The following is a 16137-nucleotide window of genomic DNA, read 5'->3' as shown; positions in this document are numbered from 1 at the left end:
CCAACACCAGAGCTAATTTTCTTTTGTTGTTGAGTAATTAAGGCTCTCCTTTCTATTCCTATGGCCACCAACCAACCTGGGTCATCTTTTACCTTTTTCCTGCAATAGCCTAAGCCAGGGGTGTGGAACCTGTGGCTTTGACCCTTTTGTAGCTTTCTAGGTCCTTGGGTTCGGCCTTTTAACTGAGTCCAAGTTTTACAGAACAAATCCTTTTATTAAGGGAATTTGTTCTGTGAAGTTTGGATTCAGTCAAAGGGCCGAACTTCAGGACCTAGAGGGCCACATGTGGCCTCAAGGCCACAGGTTCACCACCCCTGGCCTAAGAAGTCTGTGTCTGCTTCCAGGCTCTCCTACCTGGGCATAAGGAAAATTCATTTTCCACATTACTGCTAGACTAGTTTTTCTTTGGCTCAAGTCTGAACGTTATACCATCCCTCCTCTCACTCAAAAAACTTTTAATGAAAAAAAACAAAAAAAGGACAAAACCAAAAAAAAAAACCCCAACAACTTTTAATGGCTTCCCTTTATCTACAAGGGAAAAATAGGCTGGACAGAATTCTTAGCCTGGCATTCAAAGCCCTCTACATTATTGCTATAACCCACTTTGCTGGTGGTGCTTTGTTCTTGAAGAGGAATGGCCAACCTGGATCTTCATAGGAATCTCCCATAAAACATACTTTATAAGTATTCATATATGTGATTTCTGCTTGAAGATCTCAAGGGATGGAGAATGGACTGCCTCTCTCTGCTGCCCATTCTATGTTGAAATAGCTCTAGTTAGCAAGTTTTATCCTTATGTTAGGCCTGAAATTAGCCCTTTCAACTGCTCTTGACTCCTCATTCTTTCTGGAGCCAAGTAGAGCAAATCAAATCCCTTTTCCATGGAACAACTCTTCAAATACTTGAAAAGGGTGATCATGTCCCTTCTTAAATCTTGTCTTCTTCCCCGGTTCTTTCAATGAATTCTAATATGGCATTAACTTGAGGCCCTTCAACCAATCTATCTTCCCTTCTGTTAATCATTAACTTATCAGTGTCCTCCCTAAAATGTAACACAGAGAACCAATTCATAATATTCCAAATATGGATTGGCCAGGGCAGACTATCACCCCCCCCCATCTTGGGCTACTATGTGGTACAGTGGATAGAGTGCTGGGCCTGGAGTCAGGAAGCCTCCTCTTCCTGAGTTCAAATCCAGCCTCAGACACTTACTAGCTGTTCTGACCCTGGGTGAGTCACTTCACCCAGTTTGCCTCAGTTTCCTCATCTGTCAAATGAGCCGAAGAAGAAAATGGTAAACCACTCCAGTTACTTTGCCAAGAAAACCCCAAATGAGGTCATGAAGAGTCAGGTACAAATGAAAATGACTGAACAACTGTCCTTCAATCCAGGATCATTATAGCTTTTGGCTTTGTCATGTCACACAGTCTGTTCATGTTCAGTTGCACACCACCAATGACATCTTATCTATTTTTTTTTTTGCTAGGCAATGGGGTTAAGTGACTTGCCCAGGGTCACACAGCTAGTGAGTGTTATGTGTCTGATGCAGGATTTGATCTCAGGTCCTCCCCACTGCAGGGCCAGTACTCTATCCACTGGGCCATTCAGCTGCCGCCTTCTTATCTTTTTCAAATGAACTGCTGTTTTGTTTTGTTTTTTAATTGAAGCATGTCAGAGTTGTAAGAGATGTTAAGATTACCTACTCCAACCCCTACATTTTGAAAATGGAAAAACTGAGACCCTCCATGTGACGTGATTTTTTTTCTCAATGTCAAATCTGTACACATGTTCTTCTGATTTTGAGTCTTTCAGAACATTTCTAGTCATCTCAGTCTTTCAGAACATCTCTTAGCATTTTTTCATTCACCCATACTGCTTACTTTTCAATTTTCTTATCTCTAAAAGAACTCTGCCTTTTTTCTTCATATCTGTCTCCCATAATCACCATTCAGGACTTTTTGTCATATCTGTCATATTGGCGTATGGTCTTTTCCACGGAAATATTAATGTATCTAATACACAAATTACATTTTTGTTACTTTTGCCCTAGTGGGACCCAGGATTCTCAATCTTCATGTATTTTGGAGAAAGTAAAGAATTTTCCTTCTGGCTACTGATGAACATAATATCACTCACCAAAGTAGGCAGGGAGATGACTAGATGGCCCAAATTTCTGGGATATCTGAAGGCATCGACTTCAGAAAAATAAACAAGTATGAGTGCCTGTCCATGGATCAGGGACCATCAGGTCACTGAGCAAAAAAATAGTTTGTCTTAATTTAAATCATTTGGAGCCCACACTGTTTCCAGCAGTGAGTAAGAGAGAGGCCTAAGGATGGGTGTTCTTACTTTGGACTGGTCATTTTTCTGTTCTATAAGTAATGTCAGTTCATGACCATAAAGAAATTCTGTGAAAATATGAAGAGCCTTTGCAGATGGATAATAGCAACTAAAATACTAATGATAATAGCATTCATCATTTCAAACTCCTGGTCTTGGTCATGCTTGGGGCATCAATGGTGAGTAAGATGGATGGTCACAGATGAGAAGTGCTTTTGAGTGGCTACTTGAAGATCCAATTATGCTTTGAAGGGGGAAGGAAATTTCCATCTTCCAATCCCAGAACCATCACCACCGCACAGGGTGATTATGGGCAGAAATTATCTCTTAATTTTGGAGCAGATTGTACAAGGTGTGTCATATTTTGAAGGGAATGAAGCTTCTCATTTTTTCCTCAGCAGTCTGGGACAATAGTTAGAATAATAATAGCTAACTACTGATATTTTTAAAATTCGGTATTTGCATAGATGTTTGTAAAGTGCTTTACAAATATTCAGTTTGACCCTTATAGTGAGGTAGGTGCTATTATTATCCCCATTTTATAGATGAGGAAGCAGAGAGACATTGTTAAGTAACTTACCCAGGATCACCTAACTAGCAAGTGTTTGAATCAGGATTTGAATTCAGATCTTCCTGACTCCAAGTCCAACATTCTATCCATTGTGCCTATTAGTTGCTTCCTCTGGTTTTCTGGGACTTTTCTGAAATCCAGAAGGCTCAAAGCTTGAGGCTCTAGTCTGCCTGTGCTCTGGACATGCCCCTTTCTCCTGCCTTGGCATTCTCTCTCTTTTTTGGAATCTTCTATGCATGGAAGCTTCCGTGTTAATATTTTTCAAGCAGGAAATTTCTGTCCTCATGCTGTACTCAGTTAGGCATTCTAGCTAATCCTTGCCTGTGGTATCAGAGATTGATTGGAATCTAATTAGATGCATTTCCTAGGTATCCCACTTTTTCCATAATTTCCATAAAATCTTTGGCCCTTATCTGCCCAGCCAATTTACTCTGATATTCAGAGGATGTAACCCAGGTATCCTATTTGGAACTAGGAGAAGTGAGAAGAACCTGGCATGATCTGAGTTTGAGGTCATGAGGGTAGCTGTTTGTAGGATCACTCTTCCTATGCTGTCATGACTCAGAGAGCTTCCCACTTGAGGGCCAACAACTACTCTGGCTAGATCCTTCCTTTGTCCCTCCCTCCCCAACTCTTTACTCCCACCCTTGAGCATCTCTCAGACCTTCCCATGTGTGTTTCCACCCTAAGGTCATAGAAAGAGAAAAGATAATAGAGAGAATCTTGTCCTTTTTAACCCTGTTGTGTTGGCTTCTCTTGCTGTCCCAACCAATCAACATGTCATTTATTAAGCACCTATTATGTGCCTAGCACTGTGCTAGGCTTTGAGGATATAAGAACAAAGAATTAAATAATCTCTACTCACAATGAACTTTCATTCCAATGGGAGAGGCAACATATGGATTATAAATATAGAAAGGCACATAATTGTTAATACAAGATAGTTTTGGGTTGAGGACATTAGCAGTTGGAGGAGATCAGGAAAGGCTTTATCCTTTTCGGGGGGTGCTTGAGCTACACCTTAAAGGAAGAGAGGGACTCTAGGAGGTGTGGGTAAGGAGGGAGTAGGTTTCAGCCATCTGGGATGCCCAATGCAAAGGCTTGGAGACTGGAATTAGCATATTGTATGTGAAGAACAAAGAGAAGGCCTATTTGCCTAGATCACAGAATGCATCATGGGGAATGATGAGTTATACAAAAAAGACCATCACAAACAATGAATGGTGAGTAAACCAAGTAAACCACTCCAAGCAAAACAGCGATGAGGAATCAAGGAAATTCTACAGATAAACAACAACTATACAAGAGCAAATTTTTCATCTGAGAATGAGATAAGATCTTAGTAATGAGTCCAATGAGTCTGGAAAGATACTTAGAACAGGTCGCAGGGGGCTTTAATGGCTAAACAGAGGGGCTTGTGTTTTGCCTTAGAGGGAACAGAAAGTCACTGGACCTGGGTGAGTGGGGGAGGCACACAGTCAGATTTGTGCTTAAGGAGAATTGCTTTGACAGCAACGTGTAGGTTAGTAGAACCAACAGCGAAAGCAAAACCAGCATTTTGAATAGCATCTTAAGGCTTGCAAAGCTCTTTTCAAATATTATCTCATTTTATCCTCATAATAACCCTGGGAAGTAGCGGGGAGAAATTTTAGACAGGGTAACCAGTTAATAAGCTATTACAATATCTGAATGAGAAGTAATGGGGGCCTGGTAGAAATGTCATGATTTGGTAAGTTAATGGATGTATGAACTGAGGGAGAGTGAAGATTCCAGTATAATGCCAAGGTTAACAACCTGGGAGATTGGGAGGATGGTGGTGCCTGTAATAGACACAGGGAAATAGGGATAAGAGGGAAAGATTATGAGTTGAGTTGTAGTTGAAATGACTTTATCTTTAGGATATCTGCTTTGAAATGTCCGATACGCAATTAGTGAGATGGTATTGAAGCTCAGCAGAGAGGCTGAGGTTAAGATATATAAGTATTTTGTAGGCATCTGCATAGAGATGATACTTAAAACCACCATAAGGTGGTTTTAAAACTATCTTTCCCCTGCCCCTGCCATGCTCTGTGTAAGAAGAAAGAGTTAATAATTTTTTCCATGCCAGGATCAACAGAAATTTCTCTCTCTCTCTCTCTCTCTCTCTCCTCTCTCTCTCTCTCTCTCTCTCTCTCTCTCTCTTTCTCTCTCATGATTTTTTAAGTCCTTAGCAACTGTACAGAGGTAAAAACAGGAGCACAGGTACTAGGCTAAATAACATCTGTTCATGGATCATTAATAATGCATTATTGAGCACTGCACAGAACACAAGCCAGAGGACAGCAAAGAAAGATCTTGCAAAAATCAAATGTGTCTATTCTAAACTTTAGCTTCTTTGTGAGGTAGTATGCTATAGGATAGCTGGTTACTACATCTGCAGTCAGAAAGACTTGGGTTCAAATCCTCCTTTGGCACTTTCTATCTGTCATGACAGGCAAGTAATTTGTATTCTCTGAGCTTGTTTTCTCATTTATATTTAATATTTGTGTGGGGGTTGTTTAAATATGTAGGCATGGCCCCTAGATGGTATAACTCGATAAGATTTTATATCTGGCTTACCTATCAATGAGCTGGAAAAAGATTATATAGACACCAGCAGCAGGATCCAGCATCTCTGGGGATCTTTCCTTCAGTTTCCCAGAAGGTTTTTAGACTATAATTATTTCTATCTGCCACCCTCTCAAATATCCCTGGTCTAGGGGTACAAGTCAGGGTTCGGAAAGAAAGACGCTTCCCTGGTGATACTTATAAGGGAGAATAGTCTTTATTTCACATTCACCAGATTAACCCCTCCCCATCAACTCTTCAGTTGATTCTAGACGCTCTTCAAATTGATACATAGAAAAAGGACCTCCAGGGAGATGATTAAGAGAAAGATTTTTGAATGGTGGATTGAAATCTTCAGAGCCACAGACATGCACAGGAGCTGATCACATTATATGGCTTGAGGCTTGTAACTACTTACACAAAAGACATCACAAATAGTGAATGATAAGTAAACCAAGTAAACCACTCCAGGCAAAGTAGCAACCAGAATTGAAGGAAATTCTACAGGTATCAGAAAATATACAAAAGTAAATGAACTCTTCATCTGAGAGTGAGATAAGATCTTAGCTCACACCAAAACACTTGTACCAATTTCTAGAACTGCAAGCCCTGGAGGTCAAGACACATGATGTGATCAGTTCCTATGCATGTCTGTGGCTCTAAAGGTTTCAATCCATTCTAAAGTCTCTTTCTTGCTCACCTTCCTGGAAGTCCTGTCTCTATGCCTTTCTTTAAAGAGTGCCTAGAATCAACTGAATTAATCCTTTGGGTAGGTTTAAAGCGTCATTCTCATCTTTCTTTCATGAGTTGAGTCATGTTTCTCTAGGCATACAAAGCACATAGGATTGGGCTGTCCCTCTACAAAACAACCCCAGGTTTGAGTTGAAGCAGAGTTACAAATAAAATAGAATTTAATAATACCTACCTTTCAAGGTTGATGTAGGGTTCAAATGGGAACGTGTACAAAGCACTTTGCACACCTTAAAGCAGTATATTATTTTAAGTTACCTTAAAGGAATGAAAGATGAGCTTGGTGTTGAAGAAAATTAGATCACAAACATTCTAGATCAGAATTTTTGCAATAAATGAGTTTTACCAGTATTTTTAATTAAATTTTATTATTTTTTAAATTATCAGACATTTATTTTTTCCCCTCCCACAGCCTCCTCCCCTTTGGGAGGGGAAAGAAAAACTGTAACAAGTAAGTGTAGTCAAGCAAAACAAATCTGACATTGCCTAGGTCCAAAAATGTGTGTCTCATTCTGCATATTAGTCCATCACTCCTCTGTCATGAAGTGGGTACCATTATTTATTACTGATCCTCTAGAATCATGGCGGTTCATGACTTTGATCAGAGTTTGTAAGATTTGGGTCATTGTTTATTTTTACAACATTGATATAGTCTAAATTGTTCTCCTGTTTCTGCTCACTTCATTCTGCATCAGTTCATATAAGTCTTCACAGGATTCTCTGAAATCATCCCTTCAATAATTTTTTTTACAGCATATTCCATTATATACATGCCATATTTTTTTCACTCATTCCCCAATTGATGGGCACCAGTTAATTTCCTATTTTTCCTCATTCCAAAAAGAGTTGCTATAAATATTTTGTGCACATGGGACCTTTTCATCTTTTTTAAAAATTCTTTTTCAGGTGTAGACCTAGTAGTGGTATCCCTGGGTCAAAGGATATGCACAGTTTAGTAGCTCTGAAGCACAGTTCCAAATTACTTTCCAGAATTCTGAGATCAATACACAGTTCTGCTATCTATGCTTCAATGTGCCTGTTTTCTTAGTGCCCCTCCAACATTTGCCATTTTCTTTTTATGTCAACTTTGTCAATCTGATTTGTGTGAGGCAGAATGTCAAAGTGGCTTTAATTCGCATTTCTCTAATTATTAATTATTTGTAGCATTTTTCATATGGCTATTGATAGCTTGGTAAAGCCAATTGTTAAATTTTGGATGTGACTATTTACATCTCAGGAAAAAAAAATCCATACACACATGTGTGTATGTATATGTGTATATATGACAGTCACATGTCAGATGTTTATCAGCATACCCCTTCATATGCTGTACTTTGTTCAGCCATTTCCATTTTGTTTTTAGTTACTTTTGCTACCACAAAAATAATTTACTATGAATATATCTATCTCTCATCTCTTTGCAATCCCCCCATTTTACAGATGAAGAAATTGAGGCCCATAGAAGGGAAATAAAGTGTCCAGAGCTTTATAGCTAGTAAGTAGCAAAGCCACGAGCCAAGCCCAGATCCTCTGACACCAGATTCAGTGCTATTTCTATTATACTCCATTATGTATCATTATCAGTTTGTTGGTAATTGGAAGCCTCATCTAGTTCAACACCATCTCTTGTTGACCTACCCATGGTTGGCTTCCAGATAGCCCTGGTCACTTGATGCCAACATACAGGATATTTGCATAGGTCTATTTAAATATGTGGATGTGGCTTATGGGTGTTTTGGATAGATATGATCTGAGATCTGATCTGGCCCATGAAATAGCTTATATTCACCAGCTTAGTCCCTTCCCACCAAATGCAGGTTACACAAAAGGCCATCACAAATAGTAGTAATAGTGACCAATAGTAACTAATAGTGAATAAACCCATTTATCCAAGTAAAACAGAAATCAGAGATGTTCTACAGATTTAGAATATGCCAAAAAATATGCAAGAACAAATGAACTCTTTAACTGAGAGTGAGATAAGATCTCAATTTAAACCAAGAGAGATACCCTCTTAGCAGTATCTAGAAATGCAAGCTCTGGAGGTCAAGAAACATTACAGGATCAACTCTTACATGTATCCTTGGTTCTGAAAGCTCCAGTCAGACATTGCAAAGTCTCTGTCTCTGTCTCTGTCTCTGTCTGTCTGGCTGTCTCTCTCTCTCTCTCTCTCTCTCTCTCTCTCTCTCTCTCTCTCTCTCTCTCTCTCTCTCTCTCTCTCTTTCTTTCTCAGCTGCTTCCCTGAAGCTACTCTCTACAACAAATTGAACTAAATCTTTTATAGCAGGTTCTCAGCAATACTCTCAGCCAATCAGAACTGACTTCTCTGTCCACTTACTCATTACTAGGCTATTCCTCTGCAAAAGCACCCCACGCTTGACTGGAAGCCAGGTTATACACACCTGATCTCATTTGGTCCTCACAACAACTCTGTAAGGAAGATGGTACTATTATCCCAATTTTACAGATTGAGAAGATGAGATTCATGGGAGCTGAGGACCTGCCAAGATCACACAATGAGTAAGTGTTTGAGGAAGGATTTGAACCCAGGTCTTCTTGACTCCAATTCCAGTGTTTTAGCTACTACCCTCATGTTCCCTTAGAAACACCTGTGTTTAAACTTTCCCTTTCTTGTGAAATAAGTAGTCAAGAAGTTTGCAGTTTGTCTTAGCGGGTAAGAATGTTCACAATGCTAAGTGTTCTTGAAGTGTTTATCAGACATTTTGTCCTCTTGGGAAACAATGACAAATGTACTTTGTCAAAGAAACTAGTCACATCCAGGGGCTTGTAGCACGTGGTCGCGTGCTGGTGGGTTTCTGACGTCAAACTTTTCTTCACCATTGTCCCTCTGTCCTTTTGATTCACTGTTATGGATTGAGTGTTCTGCCTCTCTCAGTTTAAATGAAATTAACCATTCTTTGAGTCTTTGTACAGACTATTGAGGGAGGTGGAGAACAGAATGGGTGTATGGGACACAGTGCCTGGCATAGAGTAGGTGCTTAATAAATATTTATTGAAGTGTCCCCATTCCCCACTCCCACCCTTGGGCACCAGCTATTTGAGTAACCAATTGGAAATAGCCCCTTCTTTTTTGGCAGTTTGGCTACACTTGAGGTTAGACAGTTATCAGATAGCAAAAATATCCACTCAACTCAGAAAGAACAGAGTAGTTTAACTAAGTCACTCATAATCTCTCCATCTGTTTAATGGACAGCTTTGCATAGTACTCAGATCTTCATAGCTATATGGGTCAGCTTTGCATATACAAAGAGACACTCATCCTACTTTTTAGACTGGTAGCAACCAAGAATCAATCTTCCAGGCACGAAAACTAACTTGCTTTGTCACTTAAATTTCACTTAATCACTTAGTCACTTAATTACAAGTCACTTTATTTCTTTGAATTCTATTTCCTCATCTGTAGAAAGGGAATAATAATATTTGTACTACCTATCTCGTGTTGTGATAGGAAAGAAAGCACTTTGTAAGACCTTAAAGCACTCTACAGATATGAGCTCTTGTTATTACCTACTTTAAAAACCAGTTTCTCAAAGTTACCAGTTTTCCCCAACTGCTCCAGATGGAGAAATGGATTTGTCTGTGTGTGCTTGAATTCCTCCTCCTCTTTGCTGCCATCATCATCATCATCATCATCATCATCATCATCATCATCATCATCATCATGATTTGAATCCCTATTAGCCATCTATAATAGTTCATTGTTAGGATAGAAATTTTCCATGTGGTATGGCAGGTATCTAGAAATACTATCTTTCTCTTCTTATTTATTACAGGCATTGTTTTCCTTCTGGTTATTGTTGATTCTTCTTTCTCCCTTACTCCCTCCATTCAATCAGTTTGTTTGCTAGCTCTTATTTATTTGAGGTGACACAGTGGATAGAGCACTAGGCCTGGAGTCAGGAAGACCTGAGTTCAAATCCAGACTCAGACACTTCCTAGCTGTGTGACCCTGGGTAAGGCACTTAATCCTGTTTACCTCAGTTTCCTCATTTACAGAATGAGCAGGAGAAGGACATGGCAGACCAGTCCAGTAGCTGGGCTCGTGAAGAGTTGGACATGACTGAAAAATGACTGAGAAACAGAACTGTATTCTCCTAAGAGCTTCTCCCTTTCTTCTTCTCTTCTCACATCACTCAGACACCTTCCTCTCCTAACTTCTTCTTCCCCCTTTTTCACATGAAAAGGTCACCCTTCACCTTGACAAGGAAAACCCCCTCTATATACCTTCCTAATCCCATCCCCACACTCTTTCTCCAGCAATTGCCCACTCTGTCATCATCAGTCTCTCCCTATCTACTGAATCACTTCCTGCTGCCTACAAACACATACCCAAGTCCCCCATATCCTTAACAAACAAAACCAAAACTGAACACACTTTACTTGATCTGATTATCCTATATTTCTCTTCCCCTTAATGAACTACTTGAGAAATACATCTACATTAGGTGCCTCGACTTCCTCTCCTGCAATCTGGCTTTTTTTGACTTTATCATTCAACTGCTCTCTTCACATTTAGCAATAATCTTTTAATTGCCAAATTAAATGGCCTTTTTCTAACCTACATCCTTCTTGATCTCTCTTTGACACTGTTGATCAATTTCTCTTGGACACTGTCTCCTCTCCAGGTTTTCCTGACATTGCTTTCTACTGGATTTCCTCCTGCCCATCTGCCTGCTTCTTCTCAGACTGCTTTGCTAAAACTTCATTCATGTCACATAGTCTTAATACAGATTGGGGAGGGTCCAGTATACCAAAGGTCTAATACAAGGAAATAGGGAGTTCACAGTTAGATGGTAAAGCAAGCCAGCTTTTCTGAGAGGAGAGGTTCATGAATGAAGTAAGGAGAATGCTGGAAAAAAGTCCTTGGGTTCCACTGGGCACTACCTTCCCCTCTATTTGGTAGGGGTATTTTAGAAATGATACTTATTGAAATGTGGGTTAGACTAGATAGCCTATGAGCTTTCTTCTAACTTTGTGATTCTGTGACAATCTGGTACAATGGAAAGATCACCATTTGGAGTCAGGAGACATCGGTTTGCATCCTAACTTTTCTATCTGTGTATATAACTTGAGAGAAATAAATTCACTTCTCTCAGATTCATTTTTCTCCTTTGTAAAATGATGAGGTTAAATTAGATAAATTCTAAGGGCCCTCCCAGCTCTAAATCTTATCATCTACTTCTATACCTCTGTCTAGTGACATCTAATGTTCATAATGATGGGACAAGGCTCAGTCATCAAACAGGAAATAAGTTCATTGAAATTCAAGGCAGCAAACATGTATTAAGTTCTTGTTATATGAAAGGCACAGTGATCAATGCTGGGGATATGAAGACAAAAATGATCAATTCCTTCCCCCAAAGAGCTTACTTTCTATTGAGGGGATAAAATATGTGCATACATAAGAAAAGGAATATATGTGTGTGTGTGTATAAATTATTTATTATTTTTAGTCATTTTTCAGCCATGTCTGGCTTTTTATGACCATCTTTGGGATTTTCTTGGTAAAGATACTAGAGTGGTTTGACATTTTCTTCTCCAGCTCATTTTACAGATGAAGAAACTAAGGCAAACAGGGTTAAGTGACTTGCCCAGGGTCACACAGCTAGTAAGTGTCTGAGGCCAGATTTGAACTTAGGAAGGGGAGTCTTCCTAACTCCAAGCCTGGTATACTATCCACTGTGCCACCTAGCTCTCTCTCTCTCTCTCTCTCTCTCTCTCTCTCTCTCTCTCTCTCTGTCTCTCTCTCTCTACACACACACACACACACACACACACACACATGCATATACACATGTGCATATATACACATAAGCACATCGATACATGTATATGTATGCATACGTGTATATTGCACAGGTATACTCACTGCACACACATATATGTACACAATGCAACTCATGTGCACATACATATACATACATACATGCATACATACATACTGCACAGCTTCTCAAACCTTAGAATTGGATAGGATAACACCACCTTTATTTCTTGTTCCAGAGTGATTTTAGAAGACCACTTGCTTTTTAGTGCAACAGCCATTGAAAACCCATTTCACAAAGATATTAAAGACATTGCAAACCAGAAAGTTTGAAAAGTTATTGACAGAGCCCCAAAGTACAAGAAAAACATATCTCAAACATTTGAAGATGTCATCTAAAGGAATCTAGTCTGATTTAATAGTGAAACTGTGAACTAGTAAATTGTGCTGGGTCTGATGTCGAGTCTGACTGTATTTCCCTTGAAAACTTAAAATATTCTTTGGATATTAGTAGATGCTTAATAGATGCTTGTTAAATTGACTAAGTTTTGCCCTGTGAAACATAGCTGAAATTTCTTAGTTAGGCACTAGGTGGCAGTCCTAAACCACCTGCTAGTTATTTCTTGTTCCAGTAGATAAGACTTCAGATGAGACCCAAGGTCTATCCATCAGTGATGTCAAACTATGTCTTATGCAAATGTGATGTTTAGAAAGTTAAAGAGACATAATTTCTGGGTAAAATCATTTTATTAATAATACTAGCATATTATTAATAAAAGAGTCAGTGACACTCTCAAATGCCACAGATGCCCTTGAAGGATAGGTGTTTCTGAGGGTGGCAATCAACTCTGATTGGTCAGTAAGTAATGAGAGAGAATGAATATTATAATGAGAGGTGGACTTAGTCTAATGAAGGGCTGGGGAACACGTCAGTTACTTCCAAATCATCCCCAGTCTTGGGCAACTTGGACAAAGGATCTATATCCCCCACCAAAGCCTGAGTAGAATGCAATGCACCAGAGTTTCATCTTAGATTAAATTCCTTGCAAGGTTGGGTGGGATAGCAATACCTAGATTGAGAAGAATGTTAGTCCTATCTGCTCTCATCAGTCCTATCCTTCAGAGGCTGAGCCTTGAAGGGAGGACTTTAGAAAAATGGTGAAAATTCTGGATCTTCCCAAATCATTGGTTATTAATAATCATTTACCTTACAGGGCAGAATGCCACATCCACATTTTAAAAGTATATCCCTTTATGAAAAGTAAATTTATAAAAATAAAAATATTAAATTTGTTTATTTATTTTTAGTTTTTGACATTCACTTCCATAAGATTTTGAGTTTTTAATTTTCTCCCTTCCCTCCTCCACCCCACAGAAGGGGTGCAATCTGATATTATTAAACATATTTTCATATTAGTCATGTTGTAAAGAAGAATTAGAAGGAATAGGAGGAACCAGAGAAAGAAGAAACAAAACAGAGAGAGAGAGAGAGAGAGAGAGAGAGAGAGAGAGAGAGAGAGAGAGAGAGAGAGAGAGAAAGCAAATAGTCTGCTTCAATCTGCGTTCAGACTCCATAGTTCTTTCTCTGGATGTGGATAGCATTTTCCATCGTGAGTCTTTTGGAGCTGTCTTAGATCTCTGCATTGCTGAGAAGAGCTAAGTCTATCAAAGTCAGTCATCACACAATGTGGCTGTTATTGTGTACAATGTCTTCCTGGTTCTGCTCATTTCACTCAGCATCAGTTCATATAAGTCTGGAAGGATTTTTCTGAAGTTCACCTGCTCATAATTTCTTCTAGCACAATAGTATTCCATTACATTCATATACCACAACTTGTTCAACCATTCCCCAATTAATGGGCATCTCCTCAATTTCCAGTTCTTTGCCACCACAGAAAGTGCTGCTATAAACATTTTTGTACGGTGGGTCTTTTCCCCATTTTTATGATCTCTCTGGGAAACAGCCCTAGAAGTGGTATTGCTGGGTTAAAGGGTATGCACATTTTTATAGCCCTTTGGGCATAGTTCCAAATTGTTCTCCAGAATGGTTGGATCAGTCCACAACTCCACCAACAAGGTATCAGTCTTCCAATTTTCCCACATCTTCTCCCACATTTATCATTTTCCTATTTTGTCATTTTAGACAATCTGATACGTGTGATGTGGTACCTAAGAGCTGTTTTGATTTGCATTTCTCTAATCAATAGTGATTTGGAGCATTTTTTCATACGATTATAGATAGCTCTAATTTCTCCATCTGAAAACAGTCTATTTATATCCTTTGGCCATTTATCATTTGGGGAATGACTTGTATTCAAAATCAAAATTTTTAATGTCATGATCACATTGTGCCTTGGTTGCCTTGTCCATAAAATGTGGATAGGGACTGAATCTGTGGTTTTTTGTATAGGGAACTCCTAAATAAGGAAACTCACTTTACCAATTTAGACCCATTCTTGGCAATTTATAGTCTCAGAGAATCACCAAGAGCTCTATGAGATCAAGTGACTTGCCCCAGGGTCACATAGTCAATATGTGTTAGATATGGGACTTGAATCCAGTTCTTCCTGGCTCTAAGGCCAACTCTTTAATCACTATGCCATCCTACCATATCTAAACAAACTGAATGAGTTGTCAAGGTCTTTTCTACGACTAAAATTCTTTATCTTTTTTTAAAAAATTCTTTACCTTTTAAAAAAATAGTTAAATTATTATTATTATTATTTTTACATTTTAAGTTCCAAATTGTCTCCCTTTATCTCTCCCCACCTGGCACTAGAGAAGGTAGAAATTTGGTACAGAGTACACACACACACACACACGCACACACACACACACACACACACACACACACACACACACAAAACCAAACTATGCATACTTCTATTTATCAGTTCTTTCTCTGGAGGTAGATGGCATTTCCTTTCATAGGTCCTTTGTAGTTGATCTGAATATTTATTACACTCAAAGTAGCTTAGTTGTTCACAGGTATTCTTCAAACAATATTGCCATTATTATATACAATATTTTCTTGGTTCTACTCATTTCACTCTTCTTTATTTCATACAAGTCTTTCCATGTTTTTTTCTAAAATCAACCTAGTCATCATTTCTTACAGCATAGTAGTATCCATTATGCTAAAATTCTTTATCAGTTCGCTGGTCATATTTACAAATATACAAAGAAATATCCAATGTAAGCCAAATATTTTCCCTTAAATCTTAGGATATGAAAGAAGATAGGTCTAGCATAGAGTCTAGCTAGGGGCACCATTTAGCTAGGGCTACAGGGAATTTCCAATTCCTGTCTTTTATGTGTCTTTGTAGTTTGTCCAGGGTTCAGTTCTGAGGAAGCCTGACTTTTCCAAAGGGAAAGTAGGCTCTCCAATTCTTACATTTATTGGCTCATCACCCTTACCCTAGCTACTCTGGAGATAATTTTATTTATGGCTCTAGTCTAGGGTTTTCCTTAAAGGGAATGGGAAGTAAAAGATACCCAATATGAATTAGTCACAGTACAGGGTATTTTAATCCTACACAGAAATCAATGTTAAGTATAAGAAAATCACATAATGTATTTACAGAATGATTTGAACAAGATTCATAAATTCAATTTATAGCCAGATTACAATCTACTGGGAGGCTAATAGAGTATTACCTGGCCATGACAGAGTTTGGCAATTCTGCTAATTGGTCATTTCACATTTCACCTCTACTGAACAGTCAGCTCAAATGCCAAGCGCACCAACCATGATCTTTCCCAGTGGTTCTTCTTTCTCCAATGCCAATTCTTTCCTTGGCACCAACCCACTCTTGTTCTTGCTGATGCAAGTATGATCAACCGTTCTGGTAGATACTGCAATCTTTCTGACCTCCCTGGACCTTATGATCTATTGAAACTCACAAGGTAGCTTAGATTTGTCCCTCTCAAGATTGATGCTCAGACACTTAATTGAGGAAAGAAACAAAAGAAAAGAGAGGCACAGGTTTGATGAGGTGGGACATTTGCTTATGACTGAATGGGGTCACTAAGGAATAAGGTTTCTATCAACTCTCCTGAGTGCAGTTCAAGGTAGTTCTTATGCTTTGAAGCCAAAAAGAAGTGA

This window comes from Phascolarctos cinereus, unplaced genomic scaffold, assembly GCF_003287225.1.
Source record: "Phascolarctos cinereus isolate Bilbo 61053 unplaced genomic scaffold, phaCin_HiC Scaffold_5;HRSCAF=322, whole genome shotgun sequence".
NCBI lineage: Eukaryota > Metazoa > Chordata > Mammalia > Diprotodontia > Phascolarctidae > Phascolarctos > Phascolarctos cinereus.
This window is presented reverse-complemented; position numbering follows the sequence as displayed.